General features: G+C 32.7%; 1 protein-coding gene across 4 annotated transcripts in view; it reads left to right on the forward strand.

Annotated features, from left to right (window-relative positions):
• The first annotated feature begins 203 nt into the window (after positions 1-203).
• heph (polypyrimidine tract-binding protein 1 heph) overlaps positions 204-27,109 on the forward strand; it is a 381,579-nt gene continuing 354,673 nt past the window's right edge. For 3 of the 4 annotated variants that reach the window (XM_065516408.1, XM_065516405.1, XM_065516407.1), the window contains exon 1: positions 206-380. The gene's annotated coding sequence lies outside the window, so the exon portion shown is untranslated. Of the gene's footprint in view, positions 381-27,109 lie in introns of all 4 variants that reach the window. The other variant, XM_065516406.1, reaches the window with a different exon arrangement.

Below are 27,109 nucleotides of genomic sequence, written 5' to 3' on the forward strand. Positions count from 1 at the left end.
CAAAAAAACATTGTCAAAGTTTAACCCTTACCAGTGCTTAAGTGTATAAAGAGTCTTCTTTGAAATTTAATTCATAATATTATTTTAATTTCAGTGCGTATTTTCCTAATTGTATAAAATCTTGCCTTTTTTAATTTGTTTATACCTATTTTTATTAAAATAAACGGGCATTAAAATTGTTAAATCTTTTTAAAAAAGAAAATTAAACGTTTTACTACAAAATTCAAAGTGCTCTTAAACGTTACAAAACAATCAAATAAAACTTTCTTATTAACAAATTAAAAAGTGTTTTTTTGCAAAAAAAAAAACCTTAAACATATTTTTGCCTTTAAAGCAATTTTCAACATCTTTTGGTTCCTATTTCTCATCATAAACAAACTGTAAGTTTTATTTAAATATTATTTTTTTCTTTTTAATAATTTTTACTTATTTATGACACAACTACATTTATTTGTTATAACAAAAGTCATAAATCATTGTCCGTTTAATTTATTTAAAATTTTATTCATGTCTGTCACTATTATGTCTTGATAGCTTTAAGAAAATCCCACTTAATCCCCCAATTATTTATAGAAAGATTAAATTGTCTTTAATTTTGATACATCATCATGTTGATGATTTAATAATGTTTAAATTTAAATATTTTAAAACGTTCTAAAGTATTTGGCAGGGATCTGTTTAGTTTAACAGAGTTTTAAAAAATTCCTGAATTTTTTCCTTATTTTCTGTTTGTATTTTCAACATAAACACAATATTAAATTGCGATCCTTTAATATTCAAAAATTGCTACATTTAAGTCAGAGACCTTTGCCGAGCAAGTTTGACGGCGGCTTATGTCTCTAAAAATGTCAGCGGCGGTTTATAGCAATGTGACAGCCGGCTAAAAGAACAATTACTCAAATTGTAAAAAAATTTAAAGTCAAATTCCAATGAAATTAATATGGAACTTATACCAACATATTCTATTGCTATTTTCTAGCCGAACATTTTTTGTGGAGGCTTTAAAAAATTATCGGCGCCAAAAAAATTATGGGCCTCCGGTCTCCGCTTAAAGTACCAGTATTTAGCTGTAACCGAAACATATTCAATACAAAATAATTCAACTATAAAGTAATAAAAGTAAAAAATCCAACCACTAGCTTCCCAGGCAAAATGTAAGAACTAATTTTTACTTGTATGTATTTGAAAAGTTCATAATTTAAGATTATTTTTACCTTCCTAAAAAGCTCGGATATAAATTTTTACTCATCTGGGTATAAAAAAGTTAAAATTTTTTACACCATTTTCAAAATTTCAATTTCAAACTTTTTAAAATGTTGTTAAAGAAACTGTTTAAATTTAAGAATTACTCCTTTCGAGTAAAATTAAGGTCAATAACTCTACAAAATATAAATCTTTGATAGTAATTTGGTCAATATGTAAGTACTTTACACTGTTGCACGATCTTAACCCTTTTACCACGTCGTTATAGGTACATTTTTGAATATCCGAAAATGTAGAAAAATACAATCATTACAACGACATTGCTATTAGAATGACTTATCAGTCATGGTAATAATCGATCTTTTAAAGTATAAGAGATAACGTAGAGAAATAAACATGATTTTCTATTCCTTACAAGTTTTGCAAACCAGAGGTGTCCTACTATGACACCCTGTATATCACTTTCGCAATTCGGCGATGTCCTGGGTTTTGTCCTTTTTGAGGGCATCGTTCGATTGTGGTCAATAGGCCTGCGATTGTGACAAATCCCACGAAGATGCTGGTCAATTCACGTCACTATCGCTAGAGATAACTATACTCCCAAATCGTTCATGGAGAATATTTATTATGGCAATTTTGTAATAAAATAAATGATGCGCTCCCTGTTGCCGGTGATGAGATGGCCTCACTAAATCTTGTTCGAATAAGTATTTAATTCACCTTCGCTGAGATAACCATACCCTCATTATCGTTCATGCAGAGTGTCCATTGAGGCGTTCGCTCAAACTACATGTCGTCCATTTCCATATCGTTCAATTCAGAACAAAATAAAAAGCTTATCCATTGATCTGTAGGGCATACCGTCGACAGTAATTACCTCACTAACGTCGTCGTTTGTTACAACGATACGATACAGTAACGGATGACAGTTGCTATTGAAGTTAAAGACAACAGTAAAAGACATATTGATCTCTCCTTCTGAATTGGATAGATCTAATTGTTCGGTTCAGAAGTATTCAGCCAAAAAAGTTTGAAGACCAAGAATTGGAGTCATTACTCCCAGAAGATTGTTGTAAAACTCAACAAGAACTTGCAAAATCATTGGTTGCTACTCAAGTAGCTATTTCAAAACGTTTGCGAGCAGCAGAATTCATCCGAAAGCAGGGAAATTAGGAAATTATTGAAGCCGAGAGATCATGAGAGACTATTTTGCATTTTGTCTGAAATTAAGTTTGAAGTCTATAAAAGAAAAAAATGTTGCACCTAATTTTTTAAAATGAAAAATGGTTCCATTACGATAATCCGAAGCGTAAGAGATCGTACGTGAAGCCCGTCCAATCAGTCGAATGGACACCAAAGCCAAATATCCATATATAATGTCCTGTGGTTCCTATTGGGAACAAAGGGCCACAACGAATCTATTCCATTCGATTCGGTTCGATGATAGTTGTTTTACTTCTCTCCAGCTTAGATCACTACGGCTGCCTTCGATGTTCAGTTGCCGACGCCATGTGTGTAACGGTCTGCCTACTCTTCGTGTCCTACCCTGTGGGTACCAGTCAATGGCAATTTTAGCTGTGTCATCTGAAGGCCTGTGCAGCGTGTGACCAATCCAGTGCCATTAGCGGTTCAAGATATCAATATGGACTGGCCGCTGATGTGTTTGTCTCCAGAGTTCCGTGTTACATATGGTGTTAGGCCAGAAAACTTTTAATATTCTTCGGAGACATCTATTAACAAACACATGTAGGGAGTTTACGTCGTGTTCTGTCGTATTTCACGTTTCGCATGCATATAGCAGCACAAACTTGACACAAGAGTGAAATATAACGATCTTGGTGTTATTGGATATGGTAGCTAAGATAATGCTCTGTATTTGGTGGGGCCTAAAGACTGTTGAAATCTGGGCAGATCATCACAGGGAATCTTTACCGAACTTAGCTTTCTACCCAAAAGTTAATCATTCAAGCGATTTTGTAATGTATTTGAATTCAATGAAAATTTTAACGATTTTATAAAGAATGAAAATCCAAAGGAATGCATTCAATACATTTGAAGTAGATACATAGGAATTAAGCCTATGCAATAATTCATAATGAATTCATTGACGGTATGGTTAAGATATACAATTTAATTTGATTTCAGAAATGGAATTAACAATTAATTCTTTTAAAATCTTTAGCTTGTATATATTACTTTGCCAAATGTGCTATTTTTATCTTCATCAATGTAAATTTGTCATGGCTCCCTCACTGTTACCATTAAGTGTTATTTTAATAGTAAAAATTATATCTTTAAATTATTATTCATTTAATGTAGTTGTGTCATTTTATTAACTTATTTTAATGCTTTAAATTTTATTATCCTTTTATAAAAAATTAAACCAAGCTACGCTTTAACGACTATTTTTTATGTGAATCTACATTAATCCTTTTTGGTTTATTTTTATATTTAATTTTTTTTTTTAAATAACTTTTTAGCATGTTTTTTGTCTGTTGTATTATTCCTTTGTTTTTTTTATATTAAATTGTAATTTTTTTTTATTTAAACTTGTAATTTACATGTTTTATTTTCTCTAGCAATTATTTTTTTCATGGTCTTTTTCAAGCTGATTTAGCTCTCGTTGTTTTTTGAATCATATTTTGTACTTGTTAACCTGTTCTTCTTCTTTTTTCATACTCCAATTGTTTATGTCCTTTTTTATAGTTATAGTTTTCATTATTCAATTTTTATCTTCTATTTTTATGTATTTTATTAAGACAGTAAAAACAGCAACATAAACATCAAACTCAACAGGTGTCCTTGTAAATAAGAATCTTCTTCTTTTTTTCTCTGCTATTTCAATTAGAAACTCTCTTTTTTTCATGGTTTTTGTTTTGTTTTGTTCTGTGTATTTTGCTTTGTGGAAGACAACAAACATTTTACTGAGTGAATGTGAATGTGAGTGAGAGGGGACGTGTAAGTGCAGCCATGTTTCTATCAGAAATGTCATAAACAGTGCTGCCATTTTTTTGTTTGCAATTTACAGTGATTTCATTAAAACTGAATTGTTTTCTTTTATATTCCTGTTAATTGCAAATGGATTTTATTTAAATTAAAGAGAAATTTAAGAATAGTTTCTCTTATGACTTAAAAATAGATACAATAAACGTTCAAACCATAGATAAATACGCATTGGTGGGAAACTCTCCGGTCAAAGGCCTAATTCAGTTGCCAAAAACATTTTCCTTGAAATCTGGATGCCGTAACTTTACAATAAAATTTTGATTGCCCGTTTATTAACCAATTCACACTAGAAAATTTTATCTTCTTCATGGCTTCTATGTGAATATGCAATGAAATGCATTTGTCCAATTCTCTTTTCCGACATGATGGAGTATCGTTTACCTTCAAATAATTTATCTAGAGTTTCTTGAATGTCTAGCAAATATCAACCATTTTCTTTTCGTACTCACAGTTTTTTTCAATTGACTATTTCACTCTACCGGTAGCTTTATGTTCCTTGGAAAAAGTTTCTACGTTTAGTAAGGTGTTTTCCAATATGGGAGAGGTCGACTTGGAATAAAACAAGCTGTGTGTGAAGTATTAACGGAATTCTTCTCTGTATGGAATATGACATTTTTCAAATGTCCGCTGCGGCTTTGTACGGTTCCAAAAATCCAAGAGGTTAAATTTTCAATGACAGTTTTGTTTTGTTAAAGACGTGAAGTCATCGTTGGAGTAATCAATTACACTAGTTTACAAGATTTTTGCTCATGAATTGAAACATATAGGGATGTATGTATTTAGGTCTTCCAACTTCGGAAAAAATATTTTAAAAAATCCTGGACGTCAAACTTTTGAGATATTTCTTAAAAACGAAACATATAAAAATGTACATTAAATTAGGACAAAAAAATTAAAAGTGAAGTGTTTTAGTCTTTTGTTTATAATTAGTAGTCTCCTAGCATATTCTGATTCCAAAAACCTTGATAATTAACATCGAAAAACTTCAAATCTTGATGGGAATGCTCTCCATGTTTGTCACTCATGTGTCCGAGGTTTTCCGGGATAAAATCCACATGAGAATGTAAATAGTGAATTTTGAGGGACATATTTACGCCCATTAGTTCAAAATTATGTAATAAATTCGCAACAATATCTCTGTAATTTTGACTTTTATTATTCCTCAAATATTCTTGAACAACAGGTTTAAAAGAATTCCATGCTGCTTTTTCAACATCGGTTAATAGACACTCAAATTTGGTATCACCCAAAATTTTTCTTATTTGAGGACCCACAAATATCCCTTCTTTTAATTTAGCCAAAGAAAGACTCGGGAACACACTGCATAAATATTGAAATGCTGGTTTTGTCTTATCTAAAGCTTTTACGAAATTTTTTAAAGTAAATAAGCATTTTGCAGTGTTTGTGTTATAGGAAAACCTCGATTTGACTGAATAATTTTTCCGAAAATAAAACAAAAATGGTCTGGGTTTATTTTACATTTTCTATAAGATATTTTAAAATAATTTTTACTTTAGAGTTTTGTACTTAATAGCGATTTATTAACGTTTATCTACAGGAAAGATGTCCTTTTAAACAGTATTTATTTTTTTCTCGTTAATTTTTGTTGGAATTTTCAAAAGAATACAACTCTGAAAGTATCTGGTAGCTTCTCCAGAGTGTTGAGTACCCAAAAACGATGTAAATACTTAAATACCACAATTAGGTACACTACAGTATGCATTAGTAGTACTCAGAGCAGGTGAAAAATAAAAACCCATATATCTCAAAATTTTGACGTATAGGTGGGAATCAAAAAATGTTCAATTAACTAGCGTCTGTAGCTCTTCTCAAAAATATAAGTTTCATTCCATGAGCAAACAAAAATGTTTGATTTGTAAACTAGTGTTATTACTGTCTTGGTTTTTAGTATTAATAAAGAATTTGCCAAATAATTGTTAAATAAAAATATACAAAGTCAGTTAAATTATTAAATTCAAATATCTTTTCTAAAAGTGAAAGTTTTCTTATGATGTAGTTGATTATTATTTTATGAACGTTACTACAACTTCTGGTTATTTAAAATTGTTCTCTCTTAAATTTTCCCTTCCTATGTTGTTTTATTAAATCTTAACTCCATTTGCATAGACAAATTTTTCTAATTTTATTATTTCCGTAAGATCTAAATATCTTTATAATTATTTTAAAGCGGTATTTTTCTCACAGCACAAATATTTACAAAAACTAAAAGAAGCAACAAAAACCAAATGAAACTACTTATTTGTCTACAGCGTTTGTGCAAACCCCCCAGGCTAAAAACTTATCATTAAACCGGGAATGCAGCAGCAGCGTCGTTAGTTATTAGATACGAGGGAATACAACTCTTATGAAATTTTATTTACTTAACTTGCGTACCTCTCTGCTAAATGCTGCATTAACAAAAAAGAAGTATTAAATTTACTTAATGAGATATTATTTTTTTTTTAAATGACATTCGTACTAGAAGTGGTTGGTGGTACCCCCAAACTAAATACAAATTATGAAAAACTGATAAGATACGCAGATAGATACATATGTATCTACACACCTCGAACAGTACTTTCAATTACTTTGTGTTGTTGTTTTGCAGTACAATGTATTCAATTTGTCTAATATTTACTATTTGCAAAGTATTTTGTTTTATTTTTGATGAGGGTTTCGGTACGTTGGTTATGGCGTATGTAACACCTGGTATTAGTCACCTGTCCCTTAACTCTTTGAATAGTTAAGTTGCGTTTGTTTTTTGTGGGTAATAAATATGTGTATTTTTGGAAACATACATGATTATGAACACACTAAAATTTCATAATGTGTACTTGGGTAAATACTGGAGGCAGCTTTAGTTTTTAAACAATTTACCGGGTATATTATTGAAAATATTAGATCTTATTACGATATAATGCGGCCAAAATGTCACGAATATATTTTTTGTTTAATTGAAAAATTAACCTAAGTTTGACATGATCAAAATTTCTTAATTCCATATACTTATGTATTGGTTTCGTTTCTGGGGTCTAATTGACCCAAAATAGTGCATAAAATAATTTGCAAGGATTTTGATACAAAACATTCCATTAATTTTCATTTCAAATTACAAATATTTTCAGGTTTGAACTACCTCGACAGTAAAAGCTCATCGAAATCAATAACAAAATGTTTTTAAGAAAATTTTTATTGGAAAATATTTTAACGTTTACAAAATAAAAAGGGCCATTTAAGGGGCTACAATCTAAAATTTTAAGACTTGAACTTTAACCTTGTCAGAAACAAAATTTTCATATTGTTTTTTAAGTAATTTTTATTGATATTATTGCGAAAACAAATAGATTTTTTGATATCAAGTGCATTTAAGAGTTTATTTTAATGATTTAGTTTCAATATTATTATTTTTTATACTTTTTCCATCTTTCTGGCAACATAGATTCCGAGGCCAAGAACGAATACTCCGCTTCAAAGTGAAGCGTATCCCAGAGAGCGTTCTGCTTCGATCGAAACAAATAGTCGTCATACGGGGCAAGGTTGGACTATAAAGCGGGTGATGCAAAACATCCCAACCATTTCATTCTAAATACTTTTAACAGTTATTGCAACATGTCGAGCGTTGTCATGATGGAATATTACGGCTTCATGTCTGACCGCTCATTCTGAGCTTTTTCGGTCAATGTTCGCTTCAAATGAATCAGTTGCGTTCGGTACAGATTTCTTGTGATGGTCTGGTCAGATTTCAGCACATCATAATATATAGGACCCTTTTGCTCTCACCAACTACAGAGCATTACCTTAGCGCTATGGATATTTGGCTTTGGTGTCGATTCGGATGGTTGGCCGGGCTTCACATACAATCTCTTAAGCTTCGGGTTATAGTAATGGATCCATTTTTGAGCGCAAGTAATGATTCGATGCAAAAATTATTTTTTTATAGCATTAGTAGCATATCAAACATTCAAAAACGACTTTCATTCAATTTGTATGGTACACAATTTCCCTGCTTTCGAATGAATTGTGCTTCTCGCAAAAGTTTTGAAATTGCTGCTTGATTAGCTGCCAATGATTTTGCAATCTGTTGTTGAGATCCAAAACAATCTTCATCGAATAATACCTCCAATTCTTGGTCTTCAAACTTTTTTGGATGACCTGCGCGATCTTTGTCTTCCGTGTCAAAATCAACACTTCTGAATAGCAGAAATCATCTCTTCAAATCCGAAACCAATGGAACACAGTCACCATAAGCTTTGGTGAGCAATCTGTGTGCTTCAGCGCCACTTTTTTTTCCAAATTAAAGAAGTAAAGCAAAACTTCCCACATGTGACGCTTTGTTGGCAAAAAATTCGACATTTTCGAAGCAGAAAGACTCTCATTATAATGAAGCGCCTAAAGGGTTAATTTGGATTGAAATTTTGAGCTTTGACCTTTAGGCTAAAAGCTTATAATGTGAAATAACCAAATATTTTTATTAGAACGAGTTTTTTACGTTAAATTTCCAAGAGTTAATTTCGCTTATTTCGCATTAAAACAGTGGTCGACACAAAATTAACAAATCTATTATAATGTTGCATAAAATGAACTTTCTTGTTCTGTTTTTGATAGACAATTCGGTTTCTTTTTTATGAGTTCGGCGATGCGCATCAAACGCAACCGTGATGCATTTCCGAAATGGCCAATTATTAAAGCGTTTAAGGCCCCAAAGGTGAAATAGTAAAATATTTGACATTTTTCATGAAATCTTTAAGATATTTGTACGTAGTTTTTTGATATTAGTGCCTTCCACTGTCTTAGAATCTAAGAAGTTTTCCTCAATTTTTTTATACCAGTGATCTGAGACACTTTAACGATCGGCAGATCACTTTTAACTCTCACTTTCATGATAGCCCGCCAAAACATTTCTACTACTATTCTAAACACTACAAGTAGGGCATCTCCACTTACCACTTCAGCCTGTGCTTCATTCTTGTTTATTTATTCATTTTAATTTCTTTATCTTTGCACGTTTTCTTGTTTTTTTCTTATCATAGTAAAACAAAAAAATAAAACAAACCCTGCTTTGTTTAGATAATTATAAAAGACATAATAAATATATTGTATTTTATTGTTAATGATTTTGTTAGTTTATTTTTTTAGTGTTTTATTATTGACTTTAAATTTTCCTTGCCTAGCTTGACAATAAATCAAAATATAATCGATTTAAAGAAATCTATAAAATAAAATCACGGCGATCATTGTAGGCTGATAATAATAATTCTTTGAAATATTCACAAGCCACAGTAGTGATTAATCATATTGAAATTTAAGCGATTTAATTAATAAATTATTGTTTAAGACAATTAATAGATTTTGTAAACTGAAACGTCGATCAAATTGACAAGGTTTTAATAAGTTAAAGAGATTTGTTGCAAATACAATAATAAAAACAAGGAATATTCTAATAATCTAGTATAAAAAAAAATATTAAAATTACTTATGAAATATTTGGGGGATTCAAAGGGTCTCCTATTAGGTCGTATTGTCATAAAATATATTTTTAGTTAAAACAAATTTTTGTTGGGTTTCAAACAAAAAAGTTATAAACTAATAAGACTTTTTGAACTATGTTTATTAGTTTGTCATATAATAACACTGTTTTTGTTTGCAGCACAACAAGAATTTGTTTAAACTAAAAAATATTTTACGACATTATGACAATACGACATAATAGCAGACCGTTTGAATCCCTCAATTGTCTTAAGCTTTGAAATGGTTTGCTACTCGAGACATTAACTTAAATATGTGAATTAGCGTTTAAAAACTTTTTTGGAAATTTAAGATGAGTATCTCGGCTTAAGTTCCATGTTAATCCGAATTTTAGCCACAGCCATATTGTAGAAAATATTTGACTGAAAATTTACCATTTTTAAAAAAAAAATTCCATTTGGAAACTGCCCCATCTTAAATCCCCGCTTAAATTGAATACCATTACACTAAGTTAACAAAATAATGCCTCCTGTCAAATCTTTACGGCTTGACAAGTTGTGTGACTTAAATTAAAACATCAACAATTAAATAAAGTCATTGAACTAAATTTCAGTTTTAAAACATTTATTTTATTGTTTTTAACATTAAGAACACAGAAATAATAATTTTATTTCATTTCATTTCATTAATTTTGTTGTTTTTAGGCACAAAAACAAGTATTTGGATGACAAATGATTTATGTGCTATTATTGTTGTTAAACATTTATTTTTTTTTTTTTACAAAAATTCTCCATAAACTTGTAATTAAAGTGGTATTTTCCACTTTTGTTTTTTTGTTTTTAAGTCACACAAAAACAGATTTGTTTTTATTTTGGTGTTTCTGAACTCAATTTGTATGATCATCTGTAAAACTTGTGTAATTGTTTTGAAATGATTTCCAAAAATGGTGGCAAAAATTATTCTGTTTTGGGGTAAAATAACCCAGCAGTTAAGCAAGTAGTCAATATATTCTGTGTGAACAGTGACACTTGGCGGACTCAAATTTATATGTATATTTTGGAACATTTAAAAGATATTGGTTACTTTATACATCCCAGGTAATCTAGCGTGAAATCAATTGTCAGTTAAGTGTCTCTAAGTAATCTAGAGAGTAGTGACTTTAAACGTTTATTTTGTATTGCTCATTTTTCGGTAACCAATAAAGCAATGATTTGTGCGCCTGATTTCTGATTGATTTAACAAGTCGAACACGAACAAATCGCAGTCACAAATCACCCGTGTATGGGCAGCTTTAGGTAGCTAGTAATGTAATTACTCTATGTGAAAGCAATCACCCCTATCGCGAATCAATATTTCACATGAAATGTGTTCCCTTTTCCCACTTTTCGTTCATAAACTTTGTTCACGTGAAAAAAAATCCCCAACATGGGAAATTTTTAGATGGAATTTTGAAACAATAAACAGCTGTTACGAACAAAATCAACTATTGTGAATGAAAAGTTCAGGGGAATATCACGATAGCAATTTTCCCTTCGAGGGAAATAGATATTTCATGGGAACATAAATTTCACATATTTTTCACGATAGGGGTGAATGCCTTGACTACTTTGGAACAGCTATCATACTGTCTAATGGTACCTAATCAAAAATTTAACTAATTGTCACCCTAGGCGATAGGTTAAATCACTGAAGTTCGGGACAATCGCCAATATCTGCTGGGAACTGTTTAATAAAATACAGACATAAAAACCGTCTGAATAAAAAGTCTACTTCTTGTTAGATGTATGATTTGAACATTGTGTTATTTTAATTTAAGCTTTGTTTTCGCTTTTGTTTTTTAAAACCAAAATTTAACATTCATCTTCCAGTAAAGTTGTTACTCATCATTTCATTTGAAATTTGTACAAACAAAAAAATACTAAAAGCGAAACACACATAATAAAAGCAAAAGTTCTTCTTTGTCTTTTCTCCTTTTCTATGACTTTGAGGTTCTGTTTAGGGTTTGCGGTTTTGTAGCGAAGGGGTTAATTAAAAAAAATATGGGATTTATTCATCAGAAGTTGTAGTTTATAAAAGGCAGTGGGAATATTCGTACTCAGACGATTCATATTTATCCCCATCTTCACAATATCTAGTTATTTTTTTCACTTATTTTAACAGATATTATAAAAATTTTTTGGCGACCGGTAGTATGGCTTTCGTAGAGGACGCTCTACTGGAAACTTGCTATTCTTTCTATCGAAAAAATTATTTCATTCCATTTACCGTTTTGGCGAAAGTAAAGTGTTGGCTCTAGATATTTCTAAGGCGTGTGCGGTAGGGTGTGGCATGATGCGCTTTTATCTAAACTTATTGCTTTTGGTGTCGGTAATATCGCACTATACGAATCTTTGTAGATGGAATCTCATCAAACGAGTTGAAGATCAATTCAGGGTTACCGCAATGCTCCGTTCTTTCTTCTACTATATTCCTTATCTTTCTAAACGACCTTCTACGTCAAACTTCCAACTCTATCTATTATTTTGCAGATGTCAGCAACATTTTTCAAGTGTCGTTAGAAACATTCAAGTGCTTTGGTTTACACCACTTATATCCAACCCAAAATGGAATAAAATTTTCATGTATGTATATGCCGATGCTTCAAAGTATATTTTGGGAATAAGCTTCCTGCTGAAGTCTTTCCTGTCACTTTCAATGTAGGAAAATTCAAGTCAGTGTCCACAAACACTACTCCTTCTATTCTCCCTCCCATATATTTATACCCTTCACCATGAGTGGCAAGGTTAAATATAAGTATGTCATTCCGTTTGTAATTTTTCGACACCACAAATGTATATATCCTGGATCGTTATAGATAGCGTAGTCGATATTGCCATGTCCGTCTGTATGTTGAAATCAACTTTCTGTAGCCCCAAATAACTTATACATGATTCATACATAAATATATCCGCTATAGATCCGGTTCGGTTGCTACATAAAATCGAGGTCTACAAATGGCTGAGATATAAGGTAAAAAACAGTACAACCTCGATTTTTGGTCTCTTTTTGATCTATATCTGGAATAATAAGTCATTAATATTGTTACGAAATTGTACTTGAATTCAAATATAACGATTTTAACGGCTGATTTAAAAGTAACATAATGCTTTCAAATAGCAGTGCTGTAATAGCAAACTGTAACATATCTGTGGGCATTATTAACATTGAATAAAAGCTTTCAGTTGACCATTGATCGTAAGTTGGCAACGCAGTTTGCTGCGACCGTATATTCGAATTCGAATATTCAGTTAAAGAACATTGTAGAATGTACACCACAGATGGCGTATGTATTAGAAACCTCTAGACAATTAATAAGAAATCTAGAGTGCAGATGGTAGTGTTATAAATAGTGGCAGAGGTTGCAGTCGTTTGTCAGTTTATCAGAGACGCTATTCGAATAAACATCAACTGAGTGCCTTAAGGTGTGCTGTATTTTTCAAGTGAATTCGTGTACATTATAAAGTGTCTGTATTTATGAGAATTTATAAACGTGTATAAAAAACATTGAGTGACTATTTAATTCTGTGGTTGTTGTACATTTTAAATAAATAAAGAGTTGTTACAATTTTTAAACTACTAAACGGCTTTTATTTGCAATCAAAAGTATCCGGTTTATTTAAAGGAAATAAACCAGCGTTTTGAAAAGGTTAAAATGTAGCAATATCGACAATAAGGGTATCTAATGATAGCCATTTCAAATCCATTTGTAACGACGTTTATAAAGCCATAATAAGTTTCACCTACAATTGGTCAAATTCGGAAAAAAAAATCGAATTTTTTTCACCTAAAAAATTTCATAATCAATTTTTTTTTATAATTTTGAAAAAAAATTTTAAATATTTTTATTTTAAATTATAATTTATGTCTCTTACTTGTTACAGTTCAATAATTTTGCCTTAATTGCATTGAAATATAAATTTAACTTCATTAGAATTTTTTTAAAGGGGTATTTTTAAGCCGAAGCTCTGTTCCAAGAATTATAGGCTTGTTGGAACAGAGCTTCGATCACATTTGCATTGAAGGAGGAAATTCAACGCTGCATTTAAGAAATTCAGCTACATTTATGCAAAATGGTCATAGAAAATTTGGAGACAACCTTTATAATGAAACTTGTTGGATCCGTATTTACCAAGCTGCAAAAGTGGCGTCATATCTTGTTTCCCAATAAATAAACTCTCATGCTTCATCTTTCTCAAGCATCAAAAGCGGCCTCATAACTTATTATGAAAGTTTAAAATCTTCTTTACTTTATAGGAATTTAAAATACATTATTTATTCCTGCTTTCCTCAAATCCTTTTCTTCAAAAAGTTTCCTGAAAAAGACATCTCCTCAAGGCAAACCCTTGCCTCAACACATTCAAACTTGTTGATTTTATAAGTTTTGTCAGAGGCACATAATAAAACAAACAAAAATAACAACAGCCACAGAGTGGAGAAAAAGAAGAAAAAAAAAACCTAAACGTGGTTCAATGGTTGTATGGTCCGATGGTTACCATCAGGCCTGGGGTACTTTACGATGTTACGTTTATTTTATTTTATAATTTTTTTTTAGATTTGCGATTCTACAGACTGCTCTTCTGCTACACTAAAGTTGACGATGACAAAAAACTCAAAATTAACAAAAAAAAAAAAATAAAAGTTATCAAGTTGAACGGCCGGTTTGAAAATTTTAACACGTTTGACCTTGAATTTCGAATGTTTGGCTGTAGTGTAGAGTTGTATTTTTTTTAAATAAAAAATTCAACTTTGGTTTTATTTTGCAGTGTGTATTCGGTTTCACTCTCTTTAACAAAAAAAAAAAAAATAACAAACATATAAACGACAACGACTGACTATGAATGACGATCGATGGTGACTCTGAATCCTCAACTGACTGACTGACGCAACTGCTAACTTACGACCAGCAACACTGGCTCGATGATCATGCTGATGATTGCGTTTGTGATGTTTAAACATTTTCTGTGTGTTTTTTTTATAATTTTTTTTACGACTTAGGCATTTATACATTTAGTCCATTTTAGTCACTCCGTCAGTCAGCCAGTAACTCAAACCCATTTTTTGTTGTTGTTGTTATTGCGATTTTGTATAAATTTAAGTTTAAATTTTAAAGTACAGCTCATTTTGTATACAATTCATACAAAATGAGGGATCCCATTCAACCATTCCATTGCTTGGCATCAGTAGAATCTTCTTTTTCTTCGCCATTAGGAGTTTTGTTATTTTCTGTTCGTCTGCTGCCATATTTCATTTGACAGTTTATTTTAAATTTATTCGTTTGGTTGGTTTTTTATTATGTATGTATTTTATTCTTATTTATATAATATATTTATCGTTTTTCATATCTTTCATTTACAATCTTTTCGATTGTTTATTAAATTTATATGGATTTTCCTTAGTCTTGCATGTTTTTTTTGGATATTGTTAAAAAATTAAAATGAATGTCAATTTGTTAGTTTTTTTCGTTTAACATTTCGGGGCATCATCATTATCATCGTCAACGGAAATGGTTTTTATGCTTGTCTGCAATTTTGTGTTTTAATTTTTATTTTATAACTTTGAAAATGTGTTTAAAGTTGGCAGTTTTGAAACACTGCTATTTTGATTGATTTTGCGAAAACAGAAAAAGTAGAATTTGTTTTAGGAAACATTTTTATTTAATATCAAAATAAACCAAAGAAGTTTATTTTGAATCATTTGTGCCTACAATATAAATTTATTCAATGTATTGCCCATTATTAGCTATGACCTTTTCAGATATTTCGGGCAACATATGGATTTCGAGCCAAACGTACTGCCCATCTTTTGAGGCCAAGAAGGAATCAAAGCAATTTCGGATACTCTGTTCTGAAGTTAAGCGTATCCCAGAGAGAGTGTTCTGCATCGATCGAAATAAATAGTAGTAGGACGGTGCAATGGGAGGCAAAACTTCCCAACCACTTCATTCTAAATAGTTGTTAACGGGTATTGCAAGATGTGGCCACGAGCGTTGTCATAATGGAATATTACGATTTCATATCTGGCCGTTTTTCGGCCAATTCTCGCTTCAAACGAATTAGTTGCATTCGTTGAATCATAAGGTAAACTATAAGGCTATATATGGAATAGAACATCGGGACACCCTTTCCTTTGACCATTTTGTATCAATGTGGCTGATATTGATGCGTTGATGCTTAGTTGAATTTCCTTCTTCAATTTCCTTATAAAATGGTCCTAAATCACACGATCAAGGTTTTAAATTATGATCACTGAGTAGAGAAGAAATGTTGCATGCTCTATCTTGTCGAATCCACATCAATATCATCCAATTTATAATAGTGCGTCAACGTAGCGGTCGGTCTCTTGAAAACATTGCTGTAAGCGAAAGTGTCGCCGAAAACAGCAATTCGGCATCGTTCTCAACAACTTCAAATTTCACGAAGCACTACTCAGCGAATTCTGACAAAATATCTCCACCTTCAACGTAAAATTCAGCTTACTCAGGAGCTCAAAGCAGCAGACCATGGAAAGCGCCTGACCAAAATCCGCACTCTCTGGTGCGGATTTTGTTCTTGCATAAATACCTTTGAACCCTTTTTTTCTAAACCAATTGTTATTCTTTTATACTCTTTTACATTTCCAAGAAACATTACTAAAATATTTGCTGTGGCTTCAAACGTTAAAGGAGGCTGGCTGGTAACTCTAAAACACCTTAACCAAGACTTTCACTTTACACTAGTTTTAATTATTTTCTTCTGCAATAGTCTTAAACAAAACCTTAGACAACAACGACGTATAACCACAAATGTATGTAGCTCAAAAGGAAGTACCGATATAATCTACCTCATAGACAGACAGACTCTCATAATATATACAATTATTGTATGTATTAATTTTTTTCCATTGAAATCCATTAATTTTAATAATTTTTGTTTCAATGAAATCCCATCAACAAAAAACTTTAACTTTAAGTTAATTATCGTCTTGAAATGAAAAAATAAAAAACCGAAAACAAAAAAAAAAAACTGAACAACATTCAATACGTTATTTATATAAGAAACTGACGGGATGTCGGACGTAATGTCTAACTGACAGGCATATAAATATGTACAAGACAACAGAAACAGTAACAATAAACGAAAGAGAATAATGAAAAAAAAGTGCGTTATGAAAGACCTTGAATTGCGTATAAATATATGATTTGTATTGTTGTTGTCTGAATACGAGGGCTGTGAGTATTAAAATGCGTATAAAATTCAAAGTCGTTGTAAGTTAAAGCGTGATTAATGAGTTTTGTTTTTTTTTCAAGCTATAAAGAAAAACGAAAATACTAGCTGTGATATTTTGTGGGTTATGGGCTGTTTTCTGTTTTTTTTTTAATATTTTATTTTTGAATTTTTTGTTGCTGGAGTTTCAGCTAAAGGTTTTGGCCCACAAATTTGTTGGTATGTTGAACAAAGGTTGTAGCTGTGTTTTTTCTAACACAATACTTTGTATTATGTATATGAGTTTGAATTTTTTTTTGTAGATTTCCCTTTTTTCCATTGTTCAATTAACATTTAGTTGGTGTTTTTTGGTTGCTTCTGCTAGGCCTGTTTCAGTTAGGCCTGGCTTAATTGTATTATGTAGTTTCCATTTACTTTTGTGTTTTGGTTTAATTTAGCTACAAAAGTGGGCTTGTTTTAGTATGAATACTCTATGTAGTCAAAGAGGGGAGTTGGATCGACTCATAATCATTTTCTGTATATTTAAATCTTGAAAGTTTGAAGATAATTCAATGAAATTTGGTACACAGGATTGGGTTATGTATGGGATAGCATATCGGATAAACGCACTCTTTTGTCAACTTTTTCCACTGCATTTTCGCCTAAATGTGACTGAATTTCCTCCATCAATCACACGATTCTAGGGGGACAATTCTGATTACCGAAACAAGAGAGTACACGACCATAAATATCATGTGGCACCGTCTTGTTAAAACCAATTCATCTCTCCATGCTTGAAGCGCAGATCTTCAGAAGAGTATACACAGTAGAGAGCTTCTTGAAATTTGCAATTATTGTACAATACTCAGACTAATTTTCACCCACTGATTTGATATTGACATTTGAAAGGCTAGTTTTTGCACGACCAATGTGTTTAGCAGCAACCATTGATTCAATCTCCATGAATTTGTCAATTACTCTCTTCATAATTGACAAATATTCAATCCATATTCAGTCCATATTTTTCTCAGTCCAAATTTTTATTATTTTTGAGATATTGTTCACCTATGAAAACATGTTTGTTCTCTCATTTAATGCTCTATTTTTACTAAACCTAAACTGTCAGTTGTCAAACTGAAACAGAAAGTTTTGAAAAAAAAATTTCAAAATTTTTTGATTTTTAAAAAATCAAAAACGATTAAAAATGCGATTCTATTATAACGTCATAAACCTAGACATAATATGAATACAACGAGTCATATTTCATTCAAATCGATACATGAACATTGATTTTACTCACAATTTTAGCTTCTGATCAGTAAAGTCTTCAACATATATTTCCTATGCCAACAGTAATGCTTAATATTCTGAATTTTACTAAAACTGAGAAAAATTAAATTGACCAAGTTACCGCCAAAGCTCATATCTCGGTTGCCATAATCGTTGGTCATGTCATCACCATCAACGGTGAGCGCTATAGGACAAGGATTACCTAATTCATTTGGCCTGAATTGGTTGACATGGCCAACAACGAAATATGGTTTCAACAGGACCACACTACTGCACAACACTGTGGCACGAACTATTTGAGGGCATGGTCTTCTCAGGTGGAGGTAATGTGAACTCTTCGACGAGATAGTGCGATTTGACCCAGATAGATTTTTTCTTGCAGGGTTTTCTTAATTTGCAGGTCTATGCGAATAAGCCACGAAACACAGCTGCTCACAAAGTTAATATAATCCATGTGATCGCTCAATTTCAGCCTGATTTATGTGCCAGAGTCAAAGAAAAGCGCGCCATATTATTGATGGCCGATGATATCTCACATACAATTTGTTTTATTTAAATTTAAAGATAGGAAGCGCTTAATAAGAGACCCTTTATTATATGAAGAGCCACAATAAAATGTGTTCGTTAAAAACACCCTATTTATACTCTCCTGGTGTAGGGTAGTATATAGTCGAGCATGACTTACTATTCTTTTTTACTTTTTTATTTTCGTTTATTGTTTAAAATTTTGGAACGCATTGGCTTTATCTAAAGCGTCATAGTTTGCTGTTTACTTTTACTTTTTCTCACTTATTTATTAAATTATTTAGTTCTCGCATTCGTAATCAAATTACACTTTAAATACTTCTTAGCTTACTACTAAAAATCTCTCGTTATCGAATGCCAGCCTTATAAATTTACATACATTTTAATCGATATTGAAATAGGGAATTCCAAAAATTAATAAAATCTCAAATTCGTATAAGTATTTGCTCATATACAAATACGAGAATTATCCAAAGGGACTCCGTTTGCAATACAAATTTCTTATTGCTGTAAAATCTTTCACATACTGCCATTTTATTAAATCTTTAACTTAACTAGGACATTTAATTAGTGTTTTAGACATTCCTCACAAGTTACTCGTACTAATGAATTCAATCTCAAATGAACATGAATTTCTTTTATCGCCTCTTTAATTGATTAATTTGCCAACAAACATTTGTGAATACAATTTTCACATAAATTATTTGATTCATTTTGATTTTCAGGTCAAAATTGTTTCATTAAAATTGTGTCACATTCAGTAAGCGTAAGCGTACGTATATTTATACTTTTAGTATTGAAAAGTTTTTGCTCACGGTTGTTGTTGATGATGTTGCAACCCAGCTGTTTTACAAATTGTCAATGTATCCCTTAAGGAAAGTAATTTTCACTAATGTCTGATTACTTGGCTGATTCCAATTTATATATTTTGGGCTATTTGAAGTCAATTGGTTACCTTATACATCCCAGGTAAATTGAAAATATAAACTTGTTCGTAATGGGTACTTGACTAACTACTTTGGACCAGCTATAAAAAAGTTCCTTTGTAATCAATTTATGGTCAACGCTTTGGACACGTACATGTTAAAATAACAAGTCATGAAGCTATTTATGTTCCTAGTGGTCACCCTAACTAATGGGTAAAATCACTAATTGGAGACAGTCACCCAGAACAGCAGGGAAATTTATCACACATTTTTGTATTTATACATTTGTTGTACATGGCTGTGTAAATATTTGCTTGCTATGATTTTATTTCTGTTTGTTGTAGTTGTTGCTGTTGTTGTTTTTGATATTTCAATTAGCACCATATTTGTAATTTAAGATCTCTAAACACTTTTTATATGTATTTATTACTATTGAAAAATAAACTACACAAAAACACATGCCTTCTTTAAACACATTCAAACATTCATACATGTAAACACTCTCATATCTAAACAAATGCAAAAAAATATCGCTCATTTACACTAACACTCTCGCTTTTAACGCAGACACATAAAATTCGCATTTCGCAAATAATAAATATAACCAGCCTAGACACTCATATTCTTTAAATTATTTGTTAAATACTGAACAATATAAAACCTAAAATATAAAAACATTTACTAAAATTTCAAATAAATTTTAACTACTGACAATAATATGAGGAAAAAAAAAATTTATACAGGAAAAAATTGCTGACAATTTGAAAAAAAAAAATATATATAATTCTCTTGATACCTTCATAAACGTAGTACACAATAAATACAATAACAATGTATTCATTTATTTATTTATTTTTATATTATTAATTCTTTGTTTGCTTATATTCACATAAATATGTCGAACAATATACATATATAGAAAAAATCAAAAAAAAAAAAATTTTCTCCAAAATATATATGGGGTAAATGGGATTTTTTGTTTGTCTTATGGTGAGTGTGTGTATTTGTTTATTGAAAATAGACAGCCGTTTTGAATTCTAAATAACGAGGGTTGTTTGTTGGGGATTTTGAGGGATTATTGCATTTATGTTTTTACCGGTTTTACTATTTCTAGAATAGGGGAGAATTAATAAAAAATAGTTTTGCGAAAGAGCCTAACGAATTGGGAGTAGTTAATCAATCAATCGAATTTCGTCAAGTTTTCAGTATTCGGACAGTATTTGAACGATTTAGACAGCAAGCTTTTATAAAGAAACATGTATTTTGGGTGTCCCAAAATTTACGCAAGATTATATGACTTAAAAATGTGTGATTTTTTCAAATTTTTAGCTCTTATTTTGAAACATTTGTATATTCTAAGTATATTCAAAGTCTTGGCTACTGTTAGCTATGACCTTTTTCCATCTTTCTGGCAATATATGGATTCCGAGAAAAAAGAACTGCTCATCTTTTGAGGCGAAGAACGAATCAAGCCAATATCGGATACTCTGTTCCAAAGTAAAGCGTATCCCATAGAGAGCGCTCTGCATCGATCGAAACCAAGTCGGAAGGGGTAGGGTCTGGACTATAAAGTGGGTGAGGGAAAACTTCAGCAGCTCATTATTGATTTGCTCCCACCAAATACATAGAATTCTTAGCGCCATGGATATGTGCCTTTGGTGTCGATTCGGCTGGTTGGCCAGGTTATCATATTGGATCTATTTTTCATCGCAAGTAATTATTTCCTTTTGGTGGTGTTCAAGTATCAATACGGTAACCAATTTCCCTGCTTTTGGATCAATCCAACTGCTTGCAAAAGTTTTGAAATTGCTGGTGGAGGAGCTCCCATTAATTCTACAAGCTCTTGTTGAGTTTTACAACAATCTTCATGGAGTAATGTCTCCAATTCTTGGTCTTCAATTTTTTTTTTTTGGTTGGCCTATGCAATCTTTGTCTTCCGTGTTAAAATAACCACTTCTGAACCGCATAAACCATCTATCGCACGCTGAAACCAGTAAAACACAAATTCGGTATCTACATCTAGACCACTAAGCTCTGGAGTAGATTTTTCAAATGATAAAATAAATGCGGCTCATCCAGTATCACAGGAAAATGGCCAGGGAGCTACAATTAATGCTGGAGCCAGCTCATACGCCAGTATTTTAAAAACGGGTTATCAAAAGCCAAAAGTCCCCCAAAATATGGGAGGGTTGGAAAACCTTATGCAAACACTTACTGAGAATATTTCCTCTCTTAATCAAAATATGACTAACTTCATGTCATCCATGCAAAACACAATACAAGAGCTTCTGAGAGCACAGAACCAAATGATTCAAATTCTATTAACAAGAAAATGAATTTTTTGAAGATATGTTTCTGGAATGCAAATGGTTTAAACCAGCACAAATCGGAAATTTCCCATTTTATGTTAAATAAAAGCATCGATGTGATGTTAATTTCGGAGACACATCTTACAAATAGATATAACTTTAATATATCAGGATACTCATTTTATTACACAAACCATCCGGATGGTAAGGCACATGGCGGTACCGGTATCATAATTAGAAACCGATTGAGACACTATGCCCTAGAAGCGTTTTCAAAGGATTATATGCAAGCAACATCTATTCGCCTTGAATACCCAGCTGGAGACCTAACTCTGAGCTCTATATATTGCCCACCACGTTTTTCGATGACCAAGGAAAAATTTGAAGAATTCTTTATAACACTAGGAGATCGGTTTCTGGCATGTGGAGACTACAATGCCAAACATACATATTGGGGTTCGCGATTGGTAAATCCCAGAGGTAGACAGCTGTATAAAGCTCTAGTTGATCGCAAAAATTGCTTAGATTTTGTGTCTCCTGGACACCCAACTTATTGGCCAACTGATCCTAGAAAAATTCCTGATCTAATAGACTTCGCCATATGCAGAAATATTATTCGGAATGCAATATCCACAGAAATATCCTATGATCTATCTTCTGACCACTCTCCTGTAATTATTAATTATTGTGAGAGACCCAACACCCCAAGATTTCCTAAGGACTCTTTGTATTTTAAGACAAATTGGCTAAAATATAGGAAATATATCAGCAGTCATATCCACACAAATCCTAATTTACAGTGTGAGGAAGACATAGATAGGACCGTTAATGACTTCACGTCACTGATTGTTTCGGCTCTGGAACACTCTAGGTGCCAGATCCCTCCAAAAACTAATACGCCTATTTCAAGTTCGGATATTGAAAGACTTCTTCTCGAAAAGAGAAGACTCAGAAGAGAATGGCAACATAATAGATCACCTGCTGCAAAGCAGAGGCTGTCCGCAGCAGTACGAAAACTGAAAAGAGCCCTTCATTTGGAGGAGGATCGCATAAACGAAAAATATATTAAAAGTTTGACGAGTACAAAATACACAAATTTCTCTCTTTGGAAGGCAACGAGGAACATTAAGCCACCGGTAGAGGCACAAAGCGCTTTAAGAAAAGCTGACGGAACCTGGGCACGAAGTGCTATAGAAAAAGCCTCAGTATTTGCTGAACATTTAAGTGAAGTATTTCAGCCCAACTCCACTGCAAATGAGTTTGAACTAGAAGAACTGCCAGCTTCAACAATGGCTAATGCAGCCCAATTCGATATTAGTCCTGAGGATGTTAATAGAGTAATTAAAAATAAATTAGACTTGAAAAAATCACCGGGATATGATTTAATAACGCCATCAATGATTAAGAACCTACCAAATGTGGCAATAATTGTGCTATCTATATTGTTTAATGCGATCTTGAAACTAGGAATTTATCCAAAAAATTGGAAAATTTCTCAAATAATAATGATACCTAAACCGGGTAAAGATTTAACCCTGCCATCTTCTTATAGACCTATTAGCCTACTCCCTTGTTTGTCGAAGTTATTCGAAAAAATATTCCAGGAAAAGATAATACCTTTTTTGAATGATGGAAACATTATCCCAGTACACCAATTTGGTTTCCGTGAACATCATGGCACCATTGAACAGGTCAATCGTTTAACTGGAGAGATTCGAAAATCTTTTGAATTAAAGAAATATTGTTCTGCCATCTTTTTAGACGTTGCTCAGGCTTTTGACAAGGTATGGCATAAGGGTCTAATACATAAAATCAAATGTTTACTACCACTATGTACTCATAAATTGCTGGAGTCTTATTTATCGAATAGACTTTTCAGAGTTAAGTACAATGATTATGTGACGAGAGAATGCAAGATTGGAGCTGGCGTTCCACAGGGAAGCGTACTAGGACCTACGCTATATTTGATTTACACCTCCGACCTCCCTACGTGCGATAAACTAACAATTTCAACATTTGCTGATGATACCGCCATTATTAGCTCAGACGAAAACCCACTCATGGCATCTAGTCAACTACAGAATTACCTCGTACGTGTGGAGTCATGGTTGAAAAACTGGCGAATAAAGGTAAATGAGCTGAAAAGTAAACATGTTACGTTCGCTCTAAGGAGAGGAAATTGCCCACCTGTCACACTCAACAACGTTAATATACCGCAGTCTGATTATGTCACCTACCTTGGTATTCATCTAGATAGACGGCTTACTTGGCGCCGACACATAGAAACCAAGAGACTTCACATGAAGTTAAAAGCCTCTAGCTTTCATTGGTTAATCAGTGACCAATCAAAATTAAGCCTTGAATATAAAGTCATCCTGTATAAGACCGTTTTAAAACCAATTTGGACATATGGAATTCAATTATGGGGAATGGCTAGCAACACCAGTATTGATCTTATACAGAGGGCCCAATCTAAAATTCTTAGGACCATGACGGGAGCACCATGGTACATAAGAAATGAAAACATCCACAGAGACTTAGAAGTGACATTGGTAAAGGAAGAGTTCGAGAAAGTCCGTGAGAAATATATTGTGAAGCTGCGAAACCATCCCAATTCCCTTGCAAGACAACTTGTGCAGACCCAAACCCGATCCAGGCTCCGTAGAGCAGATCTACCACCCCGCTAAGATGAGTGACAGTTTACCATAATGGCTCTCTTGCTGAAGAGCAAATAGTTTTAATTTTAGTTATAAGATTTAAATACTTATTGTAAGGTCAAAATAGACAGATTCAATAAATCAATAAAACGTTAAAAAAAAAAAAAAAAAAAAAGCTTTGGTGAGCAATCGGAAGGATTTGTTGTTTACATACGCCATCTGTTGTAAGACTTTAGCTTATGCGAATGAGGTCTTCGTGTTTGGTCTCGCAAAGAATGGAATGGAATAGACCCAGTGCTAATCCTACTAAAATTGATTATGTACTCTTCTCAGGGAAGTTCATGTTCACATATTTCATCTACGACTTCTTTTCTTATCCGATAATGCAAAGTATCTAACACTCATCCTGGATTCAAAGCTGACCAGGAATCGGAACACTCAGGCTGTTGCCATTTACTACTATAGAAAGACTATAAGAAGAACCTGGGAAATAAATAAATCCTTTTGGACGGATTCTACGTACTTCGGCACTGATTTTTACAGGTGCAATTCGCGACGCTCCGTCTAAAACCCTCTTAGTCGTGCTAAATTGGTTTTCTTTATGACCAAGGGCGTTGCTCTTAATGCGGCAGTTAGACATGATACCACTGGCGTTGACTATTGCAGTATAGATCAGCGAAATGCAATGAGCTCTCTTGTTTTTATTTTCACATGTACGCAAGCATACACATTGTATAAAAACAGTCAGTCTCGCATGAGCATGATAGAAGCAGGTTGTGTTACGCTTTTATGCTTGTTTATTTCATTATTTCAGGTAGTTGTTTTTGTTTTTGCCAGAGAATAATTCTCAACTCATACAACTACAATATCTAAAAACTGTAGTGGTGTGAGTTTGCATTTCGCTGGTATAGATCCTTCTTCGACAGAAGCTTCAATGTGTGACTTTTAGACTACCGCGTGTGACTTTTAGACTACCGAACCAGTGTAGTGTTCTTCAGGCTGCAAACTGGCTGAGATTTTACCGAGTATATGGTGTTAATATTTAAATTTAAAGTGATTCCCTTAAATTTATTTTCGGTGTCTACACTGTCTCTAATCTGGTCCTAAAATGCCGGTCATCTCTGGATACCGGGACACTAAAATATTCCAAGAAATTGCATTGAGGATTCATGGGAGTCTCAGTCTCCAATGATGAGGTTAACTGTTGATATTCCGCTCGCAAACGCTGGGTGCAGGATGGACTCGCAATCATGAAGTCGCAGAACTACAACACTGATTAACATTCCATTTAATCGACTACGTAACGTGAGAGATTAAATCTCTCATGTAGCGATTGCGTAGAAGTTGCCATGATATGGCAGATGATGAGACTGGACAGCATCTCCTCAGCCAAAGTCCAGCCCCGACTGAGCAAAGACTGAAAAGTCTGGCCGATTTTTTCCTGCACGAATTGACGTATCTGTCGGCAAGGGACGGTAGAAGGCTGTATACCTTCATACGTGCAACGGGTGGGTATGGTTAATAACTCAAACTTTTCAGTTATGGGTATAAATTTTCTCTCTAACCCCTGTCTTTCCACTTATCAAAACGGACCACATGGGTCAATCACAGAAGTTTGCAGCCTGTTTAACATAACCCTGTGACAACCAGAATAAACAAAATGCTTGTTTTCCAAATAATACCTTCTGTACTTGTGCACAAAATATTAAAAAGTATTTACAAAGAAATACGAAAAATGTCCTTTTGAACATGATCACTAAATACTTTGTTTTTATACCCTACACCACCATAGTGGGGAGGGTATAATGCGTTTGTGCAGATGTTTGTAACGCCTAAAAATATTAGTCTAACACCCACATTAAAGTATACCGATCGACTTAAAATCACTTTCTGAGTCGATTAAAATATGTCCGTCCGTCAGTCTGGTTGGCTGGCTGTACATGTAATCCTTGTGCGCAGAGTACAGGTCGCAATTTTGAAGATATTTCGATCAAATTTGGTACATATTATTTTTTCCCAAGGACCAAGCCTATTGAAACTGGCCGATAGTGGTCCGTTATTTCACCTAGCCCCCATACAAATGTCCTTCCGAAATTGGACTTTATCGGTCATAAATGTTTAATTTATATATGTATATAAATTGTATATACATATACAAAATTCTTGTCACCAAATTTTGTTACGATCGGTGCATAATTAGTCATAGCTCCCATATAGACCCGCTTCCGAAAATCACTTTAACGTGCATAAGTTGCTTAAAAATTTTGGTATATACACAAAATTCAGCATAGTAAACTTTCATATAGACATAAATCACATGATCTAATTTCATGGTGATCGGTCCATAATTGCTCATAGCCGCCATATAAGGCCCACTTCCGAAAATCACTCAAAAATATAAATTATTGAAATTTTAAAAGAAAAATGTTTCTGCTCTTTTACTTAGTCTAGGATATTATATGGTCGGGCTTGAACGACCTTACTTTCTTTGTTTTCAAAATATTTTC

The sequence above is a fragment of the Calliphora vicina genome, chromosome 1, assembly GCF_958450345.1.
Source record: "Calliphora vicina chromosome 1, idCalVici1.1, whole genome shotgun sequence".
NCBI lineage: Eukaryota > Metazoa > Arthropoda > Insecta > Diptera > Calliphoridae > Calliphora > Calliphora vicina.